The sequence below is a fragment of the Macaca nemestrina genome, chromosome 10 (assembly GCF_043159975.1).
Source record: "Macaca nemestrina isolate mMacNem1 chromosome 10, mMacNem.hap1, whole genome shotgun sequence".
Lineage (NCBI taxonomy): Eukaryota > Metazoa > Chordata > Mammalia > Primates > Cercopithecidae > Macaca > Macaca nemestrina.
Window position 1 is genome coordinate 60,098,494 of NC_092134.1, and position 21,891 is coordinate 60,120,384.

The following is a 21,891-nucleotide window of genomic DNA, read 5'->3' on the forward strand; positions in this document are numbered from 1 at the left end:
TGAGGGAGGCTCCATGGGCATGGGAACCTCTGAGCCAGGGCACAGGATATAAACTCCTAGTGTGCCGTTTGCTAAGACCCTTGGTTAAGCGCAGTATTAGGGTGGGAGTGACCCAATTTTCTGGGTGTTGTGTGTCATGGTTTCCCTTGACTAGGAAAGGGAATTCCTTTCTCCTTACACTTCCCGGGTGAGGCGATGCCTCGCCCTGCTTTGGCTCTCACTTGGTGGGATGCACCCAGTGTCCTGCACCCACTCTGCAACACACCCCAGTGAGATGAACCCCATACCTCAGCTGGAAATGCAGAAATCACCCTTCTTCTGTGTCACTCACTCTGGGAGCTGGAGGCTGGAGCTGTTCATATTCCCAGGTGTTACTGCTTTCTTAAGACTGGAAAAGTTGAGCTCTGTCTTCTTTTTAAAAATCTCTATGGTTTTTCTAAATTCAGGTGTATTTTGCATACATTTAAAAGCTAAGATTTTAAGTATACAGTTTTATAAGTTTTGACAGATGTAAACATTATATGGCTCAAGATATTTCCATCCTCCCTGAAGGTTTTTCAATGACTGCTTCAAGTCAGTACCATCCTTGAGGCAACATTTTTCTGATTATTGTGGTTATTCTAAAATTTCATACAAATAGAATCATCCAGAGTGTATGCTTTTAATCTGTCTTCTTTCAATCATTATGTTTTTTGTTGGATATTGTCTTAACATTAGTAGTTTTTTCTATTTACCTATGTTTCTAATTTTCCTGTTGACTTAAGTTGTTTTCAGTTTGGAGCTGTTTTGAGTAAGGCTTCTAAGTACATTATTGGAAAAGATTTTTTATGAACAAATATTTTTATCTTGTGAAAATAGTTAGGAATGGAATTGCTAAGTCATAAAAATAGGTAATGTTTGACACTGTATGATATTGCCAGTCAGGTTTCCATAGTGGTTTTACCATTTTATAGAGGTTTGAGCAATGTACAAAGCTCTTGTTGTCCACATTCTTGCCAATATCTGGTAATAATAGTATTTTAAATATTAGGTAATTTATTAGGTGTATAGTAGTATTTAATTATGGATAATTTTTGTATTTCTTTAATGAGTAATGATGTTGAACAACAATTGGTCCAATTATTTTTCTAGAATACTACTGCTAATGTGTTAGCAATGCTATTACTCCTTAGTAGATTTTTCTTCACATTTAGAATTTTAAATTTATTTTTACAATATTAACTTCACAAAATTTGTTACAATAAAAATTGTTCTATCAAAAGCAAGAAAATATATAGTCAACCCTACTAATTTAATTCTCAATACATTCAATATAACATTGGCAAGAACTACCAATTGTCCTCTTTATGGTAAAATGAGCATTGGATTTTTTTCTGCAGATAGAACAATATTTACATTTTTTAGTTTGATGGAACGTTTTTAGTGAAAATGACAAATAAGTCTGGAAAAACTATAATGGAGCAGTTATTTTCTATAACATTATAGAGCAGATTGAAACGGAAAGAATATCAACAGTTTGGAAGCAATATTTTCATGTTTATTAAAACTATATGGATTAAGTAATTTGAGGAACAATGACTTAGAGAATCAAACTGTAACTCTGCTTATTAAATGTGACTCATCTAAAGATAGGTATCAGAGAGGAGCGGAAAAAAGATCAGGAACCACTCAACCAGAGTTCAAGTTCCTCCTGAGAATAAATTACCAGCATTTGTATTATACCTTCTCTGACTTTGCATCACCTAGCGTATTTTTTATGTGAATAGTAGATAAAAAACTATGGTTTTTCTAGTTGTGACTACAAATGTTTTTCTTAAACACACCTTATTTGAACTTCTTTTTCCACTTGTCATTTATCACTCACTTTAGAAAATATTGAAATATGAGAGTTGTTTTTTAAAATAAGGTTAAAAGTATATATGCCACAGAATAAAGTTCTGCACACGGTATATAGCTGATTGATTTTGGGCTTTTCAGACTGATAACAGCATAGTTGACCAAGCTATCAATCTCAGCTAAATAAACTACTGAACCAAGTCAGCTATTGGTGATATTATTGACTTCTCATTTAGTAGCTTTAAAGAATGAGAAAAATAAAAGTCCATAGGCCAATTAGTCCTTTGATTCTATGACTTGAGATGGCTACATTATATAAGCTATCTGCCTTTCTGCAATAGATAGATGGCAAGTAGATAGAAAGAAAGAGAGACAGCTAGCTAGCTAGATAGACAGATACAGGTACATAGATATAATCAAACATTAAATAGGGAATGTTCTCCCTTAGTAACTATATTTGGATTCTCACAAATTAATAATATAAAAATATTATATTAATTGGTTATCTAAAATTTCCAAACACACATAATATTCTGGACACTGAACTCAAAATTAAGTTGAGAATAGGACTAATCAGACATAATGTATGCCTGAATATCTAGCTTTTTTATCCTGACTTCAGAGTAGTTGTCTTGTATGCATGTGAGTGTGTGTGTGTGTGTGTGTGTGTTGTCCATTACAACAGACTAGGAAATGGATACAACCCCAGGACAAAACCTTTGGAAAGCTGCAGCTGTGGAAAACAAGAGTAAATTTTGTGGTTGATCAAGGTTAGAATGCTGTTAAAGTTTTCAATAATACACCATCTTAGTTTAAGTTCTCTAAAAGCAAACTATGAGATGGGAATTGATGTGCAAGCATTTTATTAAAAAGGTGCTCTCAGGATAAACCAGTAAGAGCGTGGAAGAGGACAGTGAAGGAAAAGCCAAGCAAGGGTGTGACTGTAGATTATTCCACTTTCAATTACCAGGCTAACCTACAAGGAGAATCCTGGAGTTTATGCCTCAGTTTGAGAAATTAATTTGAGGAAATTATACCTCAGTTTGCCCACCTGTGAGTCAATAAAGTTGATCATTCTTACTCCTGTATAGGTCAATCACTGTCTATGAAGCTGCCTCAAGGAAATAAACTTTTTACTATTTCCATCCTCTGGAATCTGCAAAGTTACTCTTCTGATCTATTAATATGCCCTAAGTAAGGACACCAGAAAACAGAAAAGAGAAAAACTTTCCTGACTATAATAGAATAAAATTAAGTCTGCAAAACTGTTTCTGCCCCTAGCCATTACATACATTTTATGTATTTCTGACATTTATGTTGGTCACAGACAAAGACAAACATAAAAACAACAATATGTCAGACAAAGCAAATATTTCACTATCAAGTTTCAAAAAGCCTAAAAATAAGCAAGCTTGAAAAATACATTCCCTGATTTTGGGTTTAGCAATAAAAAAAGAGGGGTGCTTTAGTCTAGGGTTTGAAGCTTTTGGTCTTTCCAAACAGGTAACTAATGATTCTGTGAGTGTTGCAGAAAAACAAATAAACATACTTTTTACAAAGTCATTAGAAGCAAAGCACAAAAAACTGAGGGTAGATTCAGAGAACTACAAAAATATCCAAAGAGGTCTAGGCAGGGCAGTAACAGTTCTCAATATAACTCTCAATTTGGAAATAAGCTGACTTAGCAGTTTTAAAGGCATCCTGGAGTGTTGGGGGAGTTCTGGGAAAATTTACTAAAGTGAAACTATTCTACCAAACTTGTCAGAGAAGGGAGAGATAACTCTAGTTTTTTAGCATTCATCTCTATGGATGTTGGGAGAAAAACAGAAAGAAAAAGCAGAATAATCATAATTATACAGTGTTAATTACCCCAATAATAGAGACTTTATGGAACATAAGAGAAAATGGTAAAATGTAGAGACCACAAAAGCTCAGTTGAAACTGTCCTTCCCTTCCAACCAGTATACTATGAAATATCTGGTGAAAACTTAATGACTACATAGAAGCGAAGAAGGGTAGAAACAACTACTATGAAGGAATAGAACATACCACTGAACATACCACTCCTGTATTGTCTATAATAGTAACAGACATACCACTACCAAGTGAGAACTATCCAAAGAATGGGACTTTATCACATCTTTTATTATTATAGACAATATAGGAGTTGGATGGTATCTTACAATACTAATTTAAATGGTTATATGAACATTCATATACAGGATTTAAAATAAAAGATGAGATGCTTAAAATAATTATGCAAGATGTCTCCAGCAGTTTAGGCTGCTATAACAGAATATCATAGACAGGGTGGCTTAAACAATTTATTTCTCACAGCTCTGGAAGCTGAAAATCTGAGATTGAGATTCCAACATAGTCATTGTATTAGTCTGTTTTCACGCTGCTGATTAAGACAAAGTCAAGACTGGGCAATTTACAAAAGTAAGAGGTTTAATGGATGTACAGTTTCACATGGCTAGGGAAGCCTCACAATCTTGGAGAAAGGCAAGGAGGTGCAAGTCATATCTTATACGGATGGCAGCAGACAAAAGAGCTTGTGCAGGGAAACTCCCAGTTTTAAAATTATCACATCTTGTGAGACTCATTCACTATTATGAGAACAGTGCAGGAAGATCCACCTCATGATTCAATCACCTCCCACTAGGTTCCTCCTACGACACGTGAGAATTGTGGGTGGTTACAATTTGGGTGGGGACACAGCCAAACCATATGATTCTGCCCCTGGCCCCTCCCAAATCTCATGTCCTCACATTTTAAAACCAATCATGCCTTCCCAACCATCTCCCAAAGTCTTAACTCATTTCAACATTAACTCAAAAATCCACAGTCCAATGTCTCATCTGAGACGCAGCAAGCCACTTCCACCTATGAGCCTGGAAAATCAAAAGCAAGTTAGCTACTTCCTAGATACAATAGGAGTGCAGGCATTGAGTAAATACAGCTGTTCTAAATGGGGGAAATTGGCCAAAACAAAGCAGCTACAGGCCCCATGCAAGTGTGAAATCCATCAGGGCAGTCAAATCTTAAAGCTCCAAAATGATCTCCTTTCACTCCAAGTCTCACATCAGGGTCACACTGATGCAAGAGGTGGGTGCCCATGGTCTTGGATACCTCCACCCATATGGCTTTGCAGGGTACATCCTTTCTCCTGGCTGCTGTCATGGGCTGGCGTTGAGTGCTGGGGCTTCTCCACGTGCACAGTGCAAGGTGTCAGTGGATCTACCATTCTCAGGTCTAGAGGACGATGGTCCTCTTCTCATAGCTCCACTAGGCAGTTCCTCAGTAAGGACTGTGTGTGGGGCCTCCAACCCCACATTTCCCTTCTGCACTGCCCTAGCAGACGTTCTCCATGAGGGGCCTGCCCCTGCAGCAAACTTCTTCCTAGATATCCGGGCATTTCTGTACATCCTCTGAAGTCTAGGCACAGGTTCCCAAACCCCAGTTCTTCACTTCTGTGCACTCACAGGCTCAATACTAAGTGAAATCTTCCAAGGCTTGGAGCTTGCACCCTTTGAAGCCATAGCCTGAGCTCTATATTGGTGCCTTTTAGCCATGGCTAGAGCGGCTGGGATGCAGGGCACCAAGTCACTAGGCTGCACACAGCACGAGGACCCTGGGCCTGGCCCATGAAACCACTTTTTCTTCCTAAGACTCTAGACATGTGATGGGAGTGGCTGCCGTTAAGGTCTCTGACATGCCCTGGAGACATTTTCTCCATAGTCTTGAGGATTAACACTTGACACCTCATTACTTATGCAAATTTCTGAAGCCAGCTTGAATTTTTCCTCAGAAAATGAAATTTTCTTTATTATTGCTTTGTCAGGCTGCAAATTTTCTGAGATTTTATGCTCTGCTTCCCTTTTAAAACTGAATTCCTTTAGCAGCACCCAAGTCACCTCTTGAATGCTTTGCTGCTTAGAATTTTATTCTATCAGATACCCTAAATCATCTATCTCAAGTTCAAAGTCCCACCAATCTCTAGGGCAGGGACAAAATGCCACCAGTCTCTTTACTGAAACATAACAAGAGTCACCTTTGCTCCAGTTCCTAACAAGTTCCTCATCTCCATCTGAGACCACCACATCCTGGAAGTTATTGTCCATATCACTATCAGCATTTTAAGCAAAGCCATTCAACAAGTCTCTAGGAAGTTTCAAACTTTCCCACATGTTCCTGTCTTCTTCTGAGCCTTCCAAACTGTTCAAACCCTTTCCTGTTACCCAGTTCCAAAGTTGCTTCCACATTTTCAGGTGTCTACAGCAGCACCCAACTCTACTGGTACCAATTTATTGTATTAATTCATGTATCATACTGCTGATAAAGAAATACCCAAGACTGGGCAATCTGCAAAAGAAACAGGTTTCATGGACTTATGGTGCCATGTGGCTGGGGAAGCCTCACAATCATGGCGGAAAGCACAGAGGGGCAAGTCACACCTTACATGGATGGCAGCAGGTGAAGAGAGCTTGTTCAGGGAAACTCCCATTTTTGAAATTATCACATCTGATGAAACTCATTCACTATCACAAGACCCACCCCCACAATTCAATCACGTCCCACCAGGTTCCTCCCATGACACATGGGAATTGCGGGAGTTACAATTCAAGATGAGATTTGGGTAGGGACACAGCCAAACCACATCAGTTATGTTCTTGGTGAGGGCCCTCTCTCTGGTTATGTCCTCACATGACTTTCTTTGATGCATGCATGCAAAGAGAGAGAGAGAGCAAGAGAGAGATGCCCATGTTCCCTCCTCTTTTTATAAAACTATGAATCCCATCACGAGGGTCCCCTCCTTATCACCTCAACTAAACCTAATTACCTCCCAAAGTTCCCACATTCAAATACCATAAAATTAGGGGTTAATATTTCAACATGTGAATCTTAGGAGGACACAAACATTCAGTCCAAAACATAATACCTAGAGGCAAGTTTACTGTGAAGGTAATGGAGGTTAAACTTCAGTGTCCTCACTTGTGTGAGCTCACTTCAAAGTTTTAAGAAAGACTTCAGCAGTATATTCACATGGATATTTACATTTGTAAAAATTTAAGAAAATAAGATTTTAACTCAATTGGTTGTGTACAATATCTCAATGGTAAATTGTACTTGGTTTTCACCACCCTGCCTCTTCTATCAGATACATTAGAATGGACAAGAGCATTTTAGAATCTGGAGAGTAAATTTGGAGGCAATAGTGTTTGGATTTATTATATCTACTTATGTGAACTGCAGCTATTTTCCTGTGTAGTTAAGTTATTGCTAGTCATTCCGGTGTAAGAATGACTTCCAGAAAAATCCCTACACTAATGTGGTATTTCATCTATTGTTAAGACACAAAGGCACAGATGTGAAGTTGTATCATGATATAAATGTTGCTTATGTTACTTAGTCCTGGAAGTGTGGTTTAGTTGAGGAGAAACAAGATTTGACATGTGTGGGACCAATAGCTAGCTATGGAAATTTCTACCAATCATTAAACTTGTATAATTGTAAAAAAAGCATTTGTGCCACATATATTTCTGGCTAAAACTATCAACCATTAAAAAAAGACTACTTTAGATTAATCATGTTAGGAAAGATTGATTAATATATTCTTCACTCTAAAGAAAATATTACAAAATTGGCATCATACAAATAGGTAATCAAATGGTATTTAGCCAAAATTTTAGGATAAGTTTATTATCAAAATATGTTAATTACATTTTTATTGGTTAATTTAATTAGTTAATTTTTAAAATGTTACATTATATTTCTGAATTTTGTGATGCATATGCATCATGCCTTTGGAGCATGAGATTTGTTCTGATTTACTTTGTTGACTCTAATTGTATATCCACTTTCATACCTAATGATATATTTCCAAGTTTTGATCTAACCCTGGTAAGACCTTTATAGAAAGAAAATCCCTTAATAAAACAATGCTAGCAAATGGAAACAATAGAAGAAAATTAAAATACTACATTTTTGAAAAAGATAATTGAATATTATAAAAGGTCAGTTCTACTTTAATTTATCTATAAATTGAATAGAATCTCAACCCAATTACTAAAAGGATTTTTAATCTGACAAAAATATATTAGGTTATATTTGAAAATTAAACATATGAAATCAGTAGGAACATCATAAAATGAGAAGTGTAGAGAAACAGGGAGATAAATCTTACCAGATAATGTATTCATATTTTGAATCTATGTTAATCAAAATATTTTGGTCTATAAATAATTAGAAAGATAATAAATCCATCAAGAAGAATAGTTCCAGATATAAACTAAAATGTGTGATTTTAATTTATGATGGAGTTAATTTCAATGTAGGATGAAGAGATAAAAACTGACATGGGAGAATGTGCTGATCATGGGGCAAATTATAAATCATGATTCTTAACTTTGCATTACATCAATATAAATTCAGAACATCAACTCTTCAAGCCTAACCTTAAATTTCAATAACAAGGAGTGGCACCATCCTAGCAGATACCTTGGATATCAAAGGACAGTAGGTTGCTGTACCTGGGAAGTGTGTGGGTAAGGTCGCATGGCTTAGAATTAGGGAACACTACAAACCACAAGTTGATCAATTAGTAAATACTTTCATTGTAATCAATTTCTGTTGAGTACTTTTTGTTATTACCCTTAGACTGGTACACATACATTGTTTTGCCCATCATCCATCAGCTAGACAGCTAAACTTTTTAGTTTAAGTAGAATAAAAATTTCTCTCTTCACAGCTGCAAAACTTGAAAAGCAATATTCTAGTATTGTTAGTTCTATTAGTAGCATGTATTACAAAAGCAGTAATACTACTGAAAAAAATGTTAGAAATTTCTCACATCAACACACCCCAAGCCATCATTGAGTAAAACACACATTTGTATAGTCTCAAATTTTTATAACTATCAAGAGGACTGAGAAGAAATTCAATCACCTCAATCATTTGGCACTAACTTATGACTTTGGGATTTTCTTCTATCCATACAGCTGTTTGAGAATCATAACAAACCTTAAAGAGTTAATGGAAAGTAAACTTTACAGAAGTATTCAAGGTCATTGTTCCTTCAGCATGGCTAGATTCAGGACCTCAGTGAATCTCACATGGACTTTTATTTCTCTCCATTTCTTATAGTTGTTCTTGTGTACATGTATTTAACACTCGGTCTTATTTTTCTGCCTTCACATGTTCAAGAAAGATAGTCTTAATTGGATTCAGTAAAAATTATTCAAATTGCTCCTGATTCTAGCAGAACAAACTCTTCTAAGACTAATATAGCTTAGGGAACACTCTGACCATTATTTAAACCTCAGCCATTTTAGAAATTAATTTTGGCAAGAGTTTTAAGTATTTAAAATGGCTGCCTTGAATCACTTCTCATCTTTGTGTTGCGGATGGCTGTACCATGACTAATATCCCCCAGTGTAAAGATCTGGTAACATTCTGATTCACTTACTTGGATCAGCCACCATTTGCCCTTGTAGTAAAGATAGAATACAATGAGTGACCTTTCAAAATGGTATTGGGATAGTAGGTTTCCTAAAGGCGAGAGCAATACAAAGACAAAATTCATACACTATTTCACTGAAGCTAGAATTCCTTCAATGATAGGAAACACTACCATTTATGTAATACCAAGAAATAAGAGATGTTGCTAATGAAGGTGTTACACTAGCCTTCCACTTGTAGTTTCATTTTATATTAAAATAGATTTTTAGACATAATAATGTTATGCTTTCACTTACATGAAAAGGAAAATATAAGCAAAATATATTTGTTAAAATGTCATTAAAATACTTCAACATTCCGTGTCCAACTCTTCTGAAACTCTTCAACTTAGAGTGTGCATGTGTTTATGTGTGTGGGTGTGTGTGTGTGTTTTCACGTATTATTCTCTGCCAGCAGGAGTTTTAGAATTACAGCATTTCTCAAAAGAGTATTCATCATCGTATCTGAAATTTTCTTCCAAACTAGCTGCACTTACAATGCAAGATTTTATGGAATGTGCAGACAAAATGGTGTTTCATGACTGCCACAGAAAAATAGCAATTAAAAGTTCAATCCCAAACTGAAATGTTAAACGTTAAAATGTGACAAATTTGCACATTAGGATTTGTAAAATATATTACACTTGTTTTGTGATTGTTATTTGTTTTATTCTTGTGTATTTTGTTTTCAGTGAATGAGTGTATATATATTATGACTATTTTATATATACATATACAGTTTATTAATTTGCTCCACTAAACTTATTTTCCCATATGGTTTCTCTCATTTCTAAGGCTTTCAGAAATCTAATTCTAGGGGTTGGGTAGAGATTGCTTAAGTAGTAAACATTTTTGAACTGACACATTCATAATAACATAAAATAATAGATTAGCAGAGTCCAACATTGCAATAACAAAATATTTGGCTACAGTAATAAATACAGCTACATCCTTCTCAATATGAATTCTGAAAAGTCAGTTTATGTTCTGATGTATGTAGAACAATGTTCCCCCAAATATGTCCCTGTCCTAATCCCTGAATCCTGTGACTATATTATGGTACACAGCAAAGGAGAATTCAGGTTGCAGGGAGAAATACAAGTTTTAATTAGCTGAACTTGAGATGAGCATATTATTTTGAATTATCTATCCGGGTGAGCCCAATGTAACCACAATGATCCTTATAAGTGAAAGAGGGAGACAGAAGAGTCAGTGTTACTGTAAGACACAGAGTGAAAAACAACTCAACTGGTCATTACTGACTTTAAAGATGGAAAATAATTATGAGCCAAGAAATATGAGTGGCCTCTAGAAGGGGTAAAAGGCAAGGAAACAGATTCTTTCCTACAGCCTCTACAAGAAATGCAGCCTTGAAAACATCTGTACTAGTCTGTTCTCGCATTGCTACAGGGAAATACCTGAGTAATTTATAAAGAAAAGAGGTTTAATTGGCTCACGATTCTACAGGCGCTATAGAAAGCATGAAGCTAGCATCTGCTTGGCTTCTGTGAAGGTCTTGGGAAACTTACAATCATGGTGGAAGGCAAAGGGGAACTAAAGATTCCAGATGGTGGGAACAGGAGCAAGAAATGTAGGGAGGGGCTACATACTTGTAAACAACCAGATCTCATGAGTACTCACCTCACTATTGCAAGGACAGTACCAAGAAGGGTGGTTCTAAACCATTCATGAGGAATCTGCCCTCATGATCATTCTACAAGACCCTGTATACAACACTGGCAATTACAATTTGACTTGAGATTTGGTGGGGACATGGATCCAAACTATACCAACGTCTTTCTTTTCTCCCAGTGGGACCAATCCAGATTTCAGACCCCCAAAAGTGTAAAACAATGAATTTATGTTGTTTTCAGCCATGAAGTCTGTTGCAATTTGTTACAGCAGCAACAGAAAACTGATGTAATATTTAAGCTAACATTTCCACTGTTAAGTAAGAGTGATGCTATTAACTCGTTTATATCTGTCATTTGAATTTCACAAAACCAAAATTTTTTTCAATGTCACGTGTCTACAGAAATATCTCAATGTAAGTCATGAGCAGAACTTGATTCTTCTGAGAATTTAGAGAGGAAAAAAAAATATCGATCTTGATATCAGGCTAACTAGTTTCATTTTTTATGATTGAAAGGGCGGGAAGCACTCAAATCTTCCTGAGAATTGTCTTGATTGGATAAATCACAGGTTGGTTAATTTGTCAGGTGACCTTTCCAGAGAATCAAGGATCTTATTACTATGAATCTGTTCAGCAAGAACCATTGCCAGTAATTAAATACCAAGACACGTTCTGACAGTGGTAATTAATAATACAGATTTCTTTATAGGCCTGTAAAATTATCAGAGTATGTGTTTCCTATTGCAAAAGTATATTTTAAATGAACACACACGCAAAGTGACCCATGACAAAGAGTATCATCAAGCATTACATAATATGTAATGATTTGTTGGGATTACATATTATGTAAATAAATTTAACTTATATCCTCTAGGTTACAAAATCAAAAAAGGACACGGGAACAGGAGCAAAGTAATGTTGTATTCTTTTTCAAACAAGTTTTATTTTATGGCTTGTCACAGATGGCTGGGAATATAATAAGCAATAGAAATAGTTAACATAAGGAATCAATATTCTCACTATAATTCTGAGTAGAAATTAACATCTATCTCTTCTCTCATTAACAGTTCTGATGCTTCTATGATAGTGTGTTTTCAGACTCAAAGATGATGTGATACTGTTTATCATTAGTCCATGCACTCTAAAATATTCAGTGACCAGAAATTGCACAGTAAATGGCAATATAATTCCTAGAAATGGGGCAAGGGTTGGGGGCTGGAAAGTAGGTTCAGGAAATGAATTTGCAGATGTTGTGTGCTTCTTAACAACCTTTCCATAGTTATCCAAAACACAGCACTGTCTCCCCTGCACTGTTTACCCTCTCATTAAACATAATTTTACTCAACAGCAAAGACTAATAGAGGAAAACCCTTGCATGAACTCTTTGAATGCCTTTGGCATTTTCTCAGTAGCCAGTTACTATAACAATTGTACAGTCATAGTGAGCAATCTTAGAGTGTCTAAAAAAGGTAATTATTTATTAACACTATTATAGTGGGTCAATTGAGTGAAATGTAGAGCTGTAACATTCACAGATTTACTATAGAACATTATAGAAGGTCACTTTACTTTATCTTATCTAAAAATTCCTTTCTGTTTATTGTCATCTATTATAGCACAGGTAACAAGACTTTTCTAGAAGGAAATTGTTTTATTAACAAGCTTTTAAAATGGAAAAATAATGGCAAATGTTGTGTGGTGAAATAATCTGTAATTCTGCAAAAATTAGGCACAAATGTAATCTTTGACTATTATTTTATAATTCAATATTTTAAAACACATATATAAACCAGTTACATATGTGCTAGTACATTTTTATATGTCTCTAGAAGTTATATTAGAATTGTTGCTTTTAACAGACATATTAAAGCTCATTGTCACCTTTCCTAATACAGTCCCCAACACATGTCTATCATTCAGTAAATATGTATTAATGACTAAAATTTACTTCCTGCATAATTTAAGGTTTATTCACTAAATTCTCCACTCTGCATTGAAAAATTGCACTTTTTCTTTGATGCATTCTGTGACTGACCAGTCCATTACAGTCATGCAATAATGAGGTACTTGCTTCCTAGGATACACCTAAGCTTGCCTTCCTTGGGAAATAATTGACTCATACACTGAGTTTTATTCTCAATCTCTATGCTTTTTGAAAAACAACCTGCCCTGCATTCCACTATTCAAAATGTTTTCTCAGGTTAGGTGAAAGCTATCTAATCCTGTGTACAATTTCAGGTTCATCAGTGGATGATTATAGCTTAATATCCCACCTCTTACAGGACGATATCAAAGTAAATGTTACCAGGGCTCTGTTTAACATAAATAATAGAAGGAGTAATAGTAATAAAAATAATAATAGCTAAAAATTATGCTTTGGCTTTCATTGCCAAGCAGTAAACTAAAAACCTCACTTGTATGCTCACACATATTTCTCACCACCATCTTCCCATGAACTTTTCACTTATATTCACCCCATCAGTCTTACAAAGGAAGCAGCACAGATTCAGAATGTTTAAGAAACTTGTCAAACTTTGCCCAGTCTGAGCATATAGTACTGAAGATGAAAACCTGAAACTTCTGCTTCCAGAGTTTTAAAATTTAACCTTAATCTTTTGCTTGTACCCTGTTTTAATCCTGAAGAATGATTTAAATTGTACATGTCTATCACCTTAGTAATCTAATGATAGAGATTCTAAGGCAGATACATCACTAACACAAAATCATGCTATGTAGTCCATTGGGTATTGTCCAGTATATCTGGCTGGTACCCAATTTCCAGTAAATTCAACTTTTGTTGAAGTATTCAAAGTGATGGACATGTTAATTAGCTTGATTCAATCATTCCACATTATATACATATATCATATATGTGTAAATATATACAATTATAATTTGTCAATATTCAATTACATTTAAAAAAAGAAAAAAATCACAATCACAGGAAAATATTTGTAAATGAGCCATGATATTGGTTTGGGGTCAGTTATCTATGAAAATAGTCTCTGTTAACTTTAAAAATCAGTTCCACCAAACTACACTGCATGTAATAGATAATCCACAGTTAATGATCAATAACATTATCTGGTTGCTTGCAGATTCTGATTTCCTCACATTTGTCCAGCTGCTGATTTTAAAAGGAATTTGCCTTTCTATTTAGTGAAGCAATATGTGGAAAACTATTTTGTAAATCAATTTCTCAGCTCTTTCCTCCTGCTGGAGATGTAGCTTTTAGGGGCATATGTGAAATACTGGGCTTGCTTCTCATTATCACCTGCTAATTACCTACTGTGAAGAATGTATTACCTGATAATGACACATGGTAAAACTTTGATCAAAGCTTTCCCTGGTACACAGAAGTAACAATGTGAATGTCTTTGTTTTCGGCGACTACGTTGTCACAAAAGGGGGAAAATTTTAGGGGCATCTAATTCCATAAAACCACCATTTCCTCTGTATACCCCCCCAAAACATGTAAGAATCTATTTTTTTTTTCATCTATGAGATCATGAGGCAAAAAATCACCTTCATATGAAATCATTAACAATCTGAAGTAATTAAATAGACATGGCTTTGGAAAATGTTGGGCTGTTTAATTACATTAGCCAAAAATCATGAGACTCTGCATGGTATTCACACCTGTTGCAGGCTGTATATATGTATGCCTAAGTTAGCATTCATGGTAAGATGCAACAGGCTTATGCCAAAAGATGTTTTACTGAGGCACACATCCGCATGTGGGTATTTGACTACAAACATGGTAGAAGCTACAGAAAATTTTACTCTACTTTCAAAATTAAGAGAGTCTAGTAAATTCAGATCCAAATGTAAAGACAAATTTAACATAAGACCCTAACTAAATCTGAACTGACAGAACTTAGAACTGTGAAGAGGCTATAGTAACATAGAAGGAAAAAATGTGGTATTGGTGTTTGTAAAGTTTATCATAAGTTAATCATGGGTTTTTTTTCATGAATTAATCAACTACTAAAGCAAAGATGTTTCAATAATAACTATTTTTAGAGAAACAAACCAAAAGAAGGATTACTATAATTTCACATTTTTATCAACTTGGAAGTTTCTTATATGTTAGAGTAAGCATCATTCTCCAAGCAAGAATAAATACTGCATGCCACTGCGCTCTAGCCTGCGTGACAGAGCCAGACCCCATCTCTAAAAAAAAAAAAAAAAAAAAAAAGAAAAGAATAAGCCCCAGAGTTACCTAAATTTAAAAAAAAAATCCCCTCCCTCCCAGGCCCAGAATATGACTCACTAGATACTGGTACACTGTTGCATCATGTGGCTATGCATATTTACTGCAGGATTCGTAACACTAAAGCTGTTTCTCAAGCTGAAGAGCTTTCACTAATAGAAATGTTTGTCCTCTGAAATAAACTCTGTGGAAGAGGGAATGCCAGTGAAATCTACAAACTTATATTTTATTATTATTCGCCAGGTGTTTGTAGACCTGGGCTCTATGGAGAATCTGTAAATTGTATGTTTTTGCTTTCTCACTTCTTTCTACGTATGGCTCTCTCTTTTCTAGAAAGCAGTTTCATCACTGTGAAAATAAATGAAATTTAAAAACTGTTTGAACCCCAAAACACTTGAAACCTTGAGAGAGTGACTGTGAGCTGAGTCACATAACATGTTTGCTCATCTTCTTCTTAGATTATAGCTTAACTCTCTTCCTCATTGTTCTTGTTCTGTAAATGATTAGAAAAGACCAGAGACAGAACTTCTATATCCAATCACTGATCTTTGTTATAGATTAACTGCTTGCTTTATTGTCCTCTGCCTAACTCAGATCAGGTGTCACCCAAACAGGGTGTAGTGTAGAATGTTAAATATATCTTTCATGAAATAATCAATTAAAAAGATGACTTTGCCTAATCAGATTGTGATAACTATGTATTAGGCCTTACATAAAAAGATACTGAAATTCCGTTAAACTTCCGTTAAGCTTTCTTGAACTTTGCCTATATAAATTGTTAATCAAAAATAAAATTCTAAGCCCTTCAACTATCTGAATGGACCCTTCCTCTTGGCAAAGAGCATTCCAAAGATAACCTGAAAAACTAGCCACGATGGGAAGAGCGGGGTCAGACATAGCTTATTTTACCTTCTTCCCTTTTAGAGTTACTGATAGAATAGACTCTAAGCCTAAAAAGAAATATTTACAATTTATTCTTTCTGAAGCCTGCTACCTGGAGGCTTTGCCTGCACAATAAAACCTTGGTTTCCACAATCCCTTATCTTAACCCAGACTTTCCTAAGTATTTATACAACTTAAACTCTTTCAGCCAATTGCCAATCAGAAAATCTTTGAATCTGCTTAAGATCTGAAGGCCCCCACTTCCAGATGTTCCACTTTTCTGGACCAAACCAATGTACATCCTACATGTATTAATTGATGTCTTATGTTTTCCTAAAATACATAAAACCAAGTTTTGGACTGACCACCTTAAGCCCATGTTCTCAGGCTCTCCTAAGGACTGTGTTATGGGCTATTGGTCTGTCATATTTGGTTCAGAACAAATCTCTTCAAATACCTTACAGAATTTGACTTCTTCATTGATAAAACAATCCCAAAATTTCTATTTTTTAGAGCACTGACTTCCATGCTGTGGATCTGTGCTTTCTTGGATGGCTCACCCTCAACCTTTTTGCTAGAATATACTCTTTAAACCAGATTCCTACCTTTTTAATTTTTTAGGTTGACATTATTATTCTATTTAAATGCAAAGAACCTCTATCAGATGAAAATAACCTCTATCTTTTCTTACACTATTTCTTATTTGAGTCCATTTCTGTTAGTTTTTCTCTCTCTCTCCTCCATAATCTGTGACCACTCATAATTTTATAGGTTATACCTATGTGCATTAAACTTTTCAATCAAAAATAATCTACATTAGTAATTTTCAACTTTCTAATGTTTTAACAAGCATCAGCATGGAGGGCTTGATTAAATTCAGCTTACTTGGCCCCTCATTCAAAATTTCTGATTTAGTAGAATTTGAAGTACTTCCTGAGAAGCTGCATGTCTAACAAATTCACAAGTGATGCTAATGTTACAGGTCTTGGACCTCACATTGAGAACCACTGCTTTAGCATACTAGCATATTTCCCTAACAGAAGAGGTACACAATTTTGACCAATTTTCCTATTCAATGAATTTTTCAAATTCCATTAGGCATTGCTTTTAGGTGAAAACGCTATGAATGCTTAAAGGTGTAAAATTATATATATATATATATATATATATATAATTTTATATATATATATATATAGAGAGAGAGAGAGAGAGAGAGAGAGAGAGCGCGCAACAAAAGAGTTATGGAGTTAAATTTAGGTTTGTTTCATCAATATAACTATAAGCCAAAATATATCTTTTTCCTGTATTCAATGAGTAGAATAAGATTCTACGAAGATTCTTCTAATCAGATTCTATAGTAGTCTTTTCTTTCACCCAATTTTATACGTATATGAAACAACATCATTGCCATCATTTAATTTTTTTTATTCCCAACTTTTATCTTAAGTTCAGGGGTATATGTCAGGATGTGCAGGTTTGTTACATAGGTAAATATTTGCCATGGTGACTTTCTGCACAGATCATCCCAGCACCCAGGTAGTAAGCCCAACATCCACCTGCTATTCTTCCTAATCCTCTCCCTCCTCCAATCCACTGCCCTCCACAGACCCCAATGTGTGTTGTACCCTTACACGCATCCATGTGTTCTCATCATTTACCTCTCATTATTAAGTGAGAACATGTAGTATTTGGTTTTCTGTTTCTGCATTAGTTTGCTAAAGACAATGGCCTCCAGCTCCATCCATGTTCCTGCAAGGACATGATCTTGTTCCTTTTATGACTATATATAGTATTCCATAGCATATATTTACCATATTTTCTTTATTCAGTCAACTATTGATGGGTATTTAGCTCGAATCCACATCTTTGCTATTGTGAATAGGACTGTAATGAACATAAATATTCATGTATCTTTATAACAGAATGATTTATATCCCTTTGGGTATATACCCAGTAATAGGAATGCTGGGGCAAATGGTATGTCTGCCTCTAGGATTTTGAGGAATCAACACACTGTCTTCGACAATGGTTGAACTAAGTTACAAACCACCAACAGTGTACAAGCATTCCTCTTTCTCTACAGCCTCGCCAGCATCTGTTATGTTTTGTCTTTTATATAATAGCCATTCTGAGTGGTGTGAGATGGTATCTCATTGTTTTTGATTTGCATTTCACTAATGATCAGTGATGAGCTTTTTGTCACATGTTTGTTGACCACATGTATGTCTTCTTTTGAAAAGTGTCTGTTCATGTCCTTTACCCAGTTTTTAATACAGTTGTTTATTTTTTTCTTGTGAATTTATTTAAGTCCCATGTAGATGCAACATATTACACCTTTTTTCAGATGCATAGTTTCCAAAATTTTTCTCCCATTCTGTAAGTCGTATGATTACTCTGTTGATAGTTTATTTTTGCATTGCAGAAGCTCTTTAGTTTAATTAGATACCATTTGTCAATTTTTGCTTTTGTTGCAATTGCTTTTGGTGTCTTCATCATGAAATCTTTGTCCCTGGCTATATTCTGAATGGTATTGCCTAGGTTTCCTTCTAGGGTTTCTATAGTTTTGGGTTTTATATTTAAGTGTTTAATGCATCTTAGGTGATTTTTTTTATGTGGTGTAAGGAAGGGGTACAGTTTCAATTTTCTGCATATGGCTAGCCACTTCTCCCAGGAAATCCCTTCACCATTGCTTGTTTTTGTGAGGTTTGTTGAAGATCAGATAGTTGTACGTGTATGATCTTATTTCTGGGTTCTCTATTCTGTTCCATTGGTCTACGTGTCTGTTCTTGTACCAATACCATGCTGTTTTGGTTACTGTAGTCCCATAGTATAATTTGAAGTCGAGTAGTATGATGTCTCCAACTTTGTTCTTTTTGCTTAGAATTGCCTTGACTATTCAAGCTCTTTTTGATTTTTACTTAAATTTTATTTTATTTTTTTTAATTCCATAAAGAATGCCATTGGCAGTTTAATGGGAATAGCATTGAATCTGTGCTTTGGGCAGTATGGCCATTTTAACATTAATTCTTCCTATCCATGAGCATGGAATGTTTTTCATTAGTTTGTGTCTTCTATGATTTATTTGAGAAGTTTGTACTTCTCCTTGAAGAGATCCTTCACTTTCCTTGTTAGCTGTATTCCTAGGTATTTTATTCTTTTTGCAGAAATTGTGAATGGGTGTTCATTCATGATTTGACCCTCTCACTTGTTTTTTTTGCATATAGGAAAGTAGTCATTTTTCACATCGTTTTTGTATCCTGAGACTTTGCTGAAGTTGCTTATTAGCTTAAGAAGATTTTGAGCTGAGATGATGAAGTTTTCTAAATATAGGATCATGTCATCTACAAACAGGAATAGTTTGACTTCCTCGCTTCCTATTTTAATGCCATTTACTTCTTTCTCTTGACTGATTGCCCTGGCCAGAACTTCCAATTCTATGTTCATAAGGGGTGGTGAGAGAGGGCAATCTTGTCTTGTTCTGGTTTTCAAAAGGAATGCTTCCAGCTCTTGCCCATTCAGTATAATATTGGCTGTGGGTTTGTCATATATGGCTCATTATTTTGATGCATGTTCATTTAATACCTAGTTAATTAAGAATTTTTAACATGAAGTACGTTGTTTTATATTGAATGCCTTTTTTGCATGTATTGAGATAATCATGTGGTTTTCATCCTTATTTCTGTTTATGTGATGAATTACACTTATAGATTTGCATATATTAAACAAACCTTGAATCCCAGGGATGAAGCCTACTTGATCATGGCGTCTAAATTTTTTGACATGCTGCTGGATTTGGTTTGCTAGTATTTTGTTAAAGATTTTCACATTAATGTTTATCAAGGATATTGGCCTGAAGTGTGTTTTATTTTGTTTTGTTTTTTCATGTATCTCTGCCAGGTTTATTAGTGTGATGCTAGCCTCCTAGAAAGAGTTAGGGAGGAGTCCTTCCTTTTCATTTATTTAGGAATAATTTCAGTAGGAATGGTCCCAGCTTTCTTTTGTACTTCTGGAACAATTTAGCTGTGAATCCGTCTGGTCCTGGGCTTTTGTTTAGTTGATAGGCTATTACTGCCTCAATTTCAGAACTCATTATTGGTCTATTCAAAGATTTAATTTATTCTTGTTTCAGTCTTGGGAGGGTGTATGTGTCCAGGAATTTATCCATTTCTTCTAGATTTTCTAGTTTATGTGCATAGAGGTGTTTATAATGTTTTCTGATCGTTGTTTGCATTTCTGTGAGGTGAGTGGTAGTATCCACCTTATCATCTAATTGTGTTAATTTTAATATTCTGTCTTTTCTACTTTATTAGTCTAGCTAGTGGTATATTTATTTTATTGGTTTTTTATTTTTTCCAAAAAAAAAAAAAAAAAGAGAAAACAGCTCCTGGATTGGTTGATTTTTTGAATGGTTTTTCATGTCTCTATTCCTTTCAGTTCAGTTCTGATATTGGTTATTCTTCTCTTCTGGTAGCTTTGGGGTTTCTTTGCTTTTGGTTTTCTAGTTCTTTTAGTTGTGATGTTAGGTTGTTAATTTGAGATCTTTCTAGCTTTTTGATGTGAGAATTTAGTTCTATAAATTTCCTTCTTAACAATACTTTATCTGCATCCCAGAGATTCTGGTACATTGCTTTTTTTGTTCTCATTACTTTCAAATAACTTCTTGATTTCTACTTTAAGTTCATTATTTACCCAAAAGTCATTCAGGAGTAGGTTGTTCAACTTCCACAGACTTCTATAGTTTTAAGTGAATTTCTTAATTTTGAGCTCTAGTTTGATTATGCAGTGGTCTGAGAGACTATTTGTTATTTTTTCAGTCATTTTGCATTTCCTGAGGAGAGTTTTAGTTTAGATCAATTTTCAATCAAGTGTCATGTGGTGATGAGAAGAATGTATATTCTGTTGTTTAGAGGCGAGAATTCTGTAGATATCCACTTGACCTATAACTGAGTTAAGATCCTGAATATTTTTGTTAATTTTTTGTCCTGATACTCTGTCTAATATTGTCATTGGGGTGTTAAAGTCTCTCACTATTATGTAAGAGTCTAAGTATTTTTGAAGATCTCTAAGAACTGTCTTTATGAATCTGAGTGCCCCTTTATTCTGTGCATATATATTTAGAATACTTAGCTCCTCTTGTTGAATTGTTTACCATTATGTAATGCTCTTCTTTGTCTTTTTTGATCTTTATTGGTTTAAAGTCTATTTTTTTTCAGAAACTAGGATTGCAACACTTGTTTTTTCTGTTTTCTATTTGTTTAGAAAATTTTCCTCCATTCCTACATTTTGAGACAATGTGTGTCTTTGCATGTGAGGTGGGTCTCTTGAAGACAGCATACTGATGGGTCTCAGTTCTTTATCCAGCTTGCCAGTCTCTGTCTTTTAGTTGAGGCATTTATCCTACTTACTTTTAAGGTTAATATTGATATCTGTGGATTTGATCCTGTCATCATGATGTTAACTGATTATTTTGCAGACCTGTTTATGTGGTTGCTTCATAGTGTCACTGGTCTGTGTACTTCAGTGTGTCTTTGTAGTGGCTGGTAATAGTTTTTGCTCTTCATATTTAGTTTTTCCTTCAGGAGCTCTTGTAAGAAGGTCTGTTGCTAACAAATTCCTTCAACATTTGCTTGCCTGAAAAGGATCTTCTTTCTCCTTTGCTTATGAAGCTTCATTTGGCCAAATATGAAATTCTGGGTTGAAATTTCTTTTCTTTAGGAATGTTGAATATTGGACTTCAATTTCTTCTAGCTTGTAGAGTTTCTGTTGAGTGGTCCACTGTTACTCTGATGGGCTTCCCTTTGCAGTTGACCCCACCTTTCTCTCTGGCT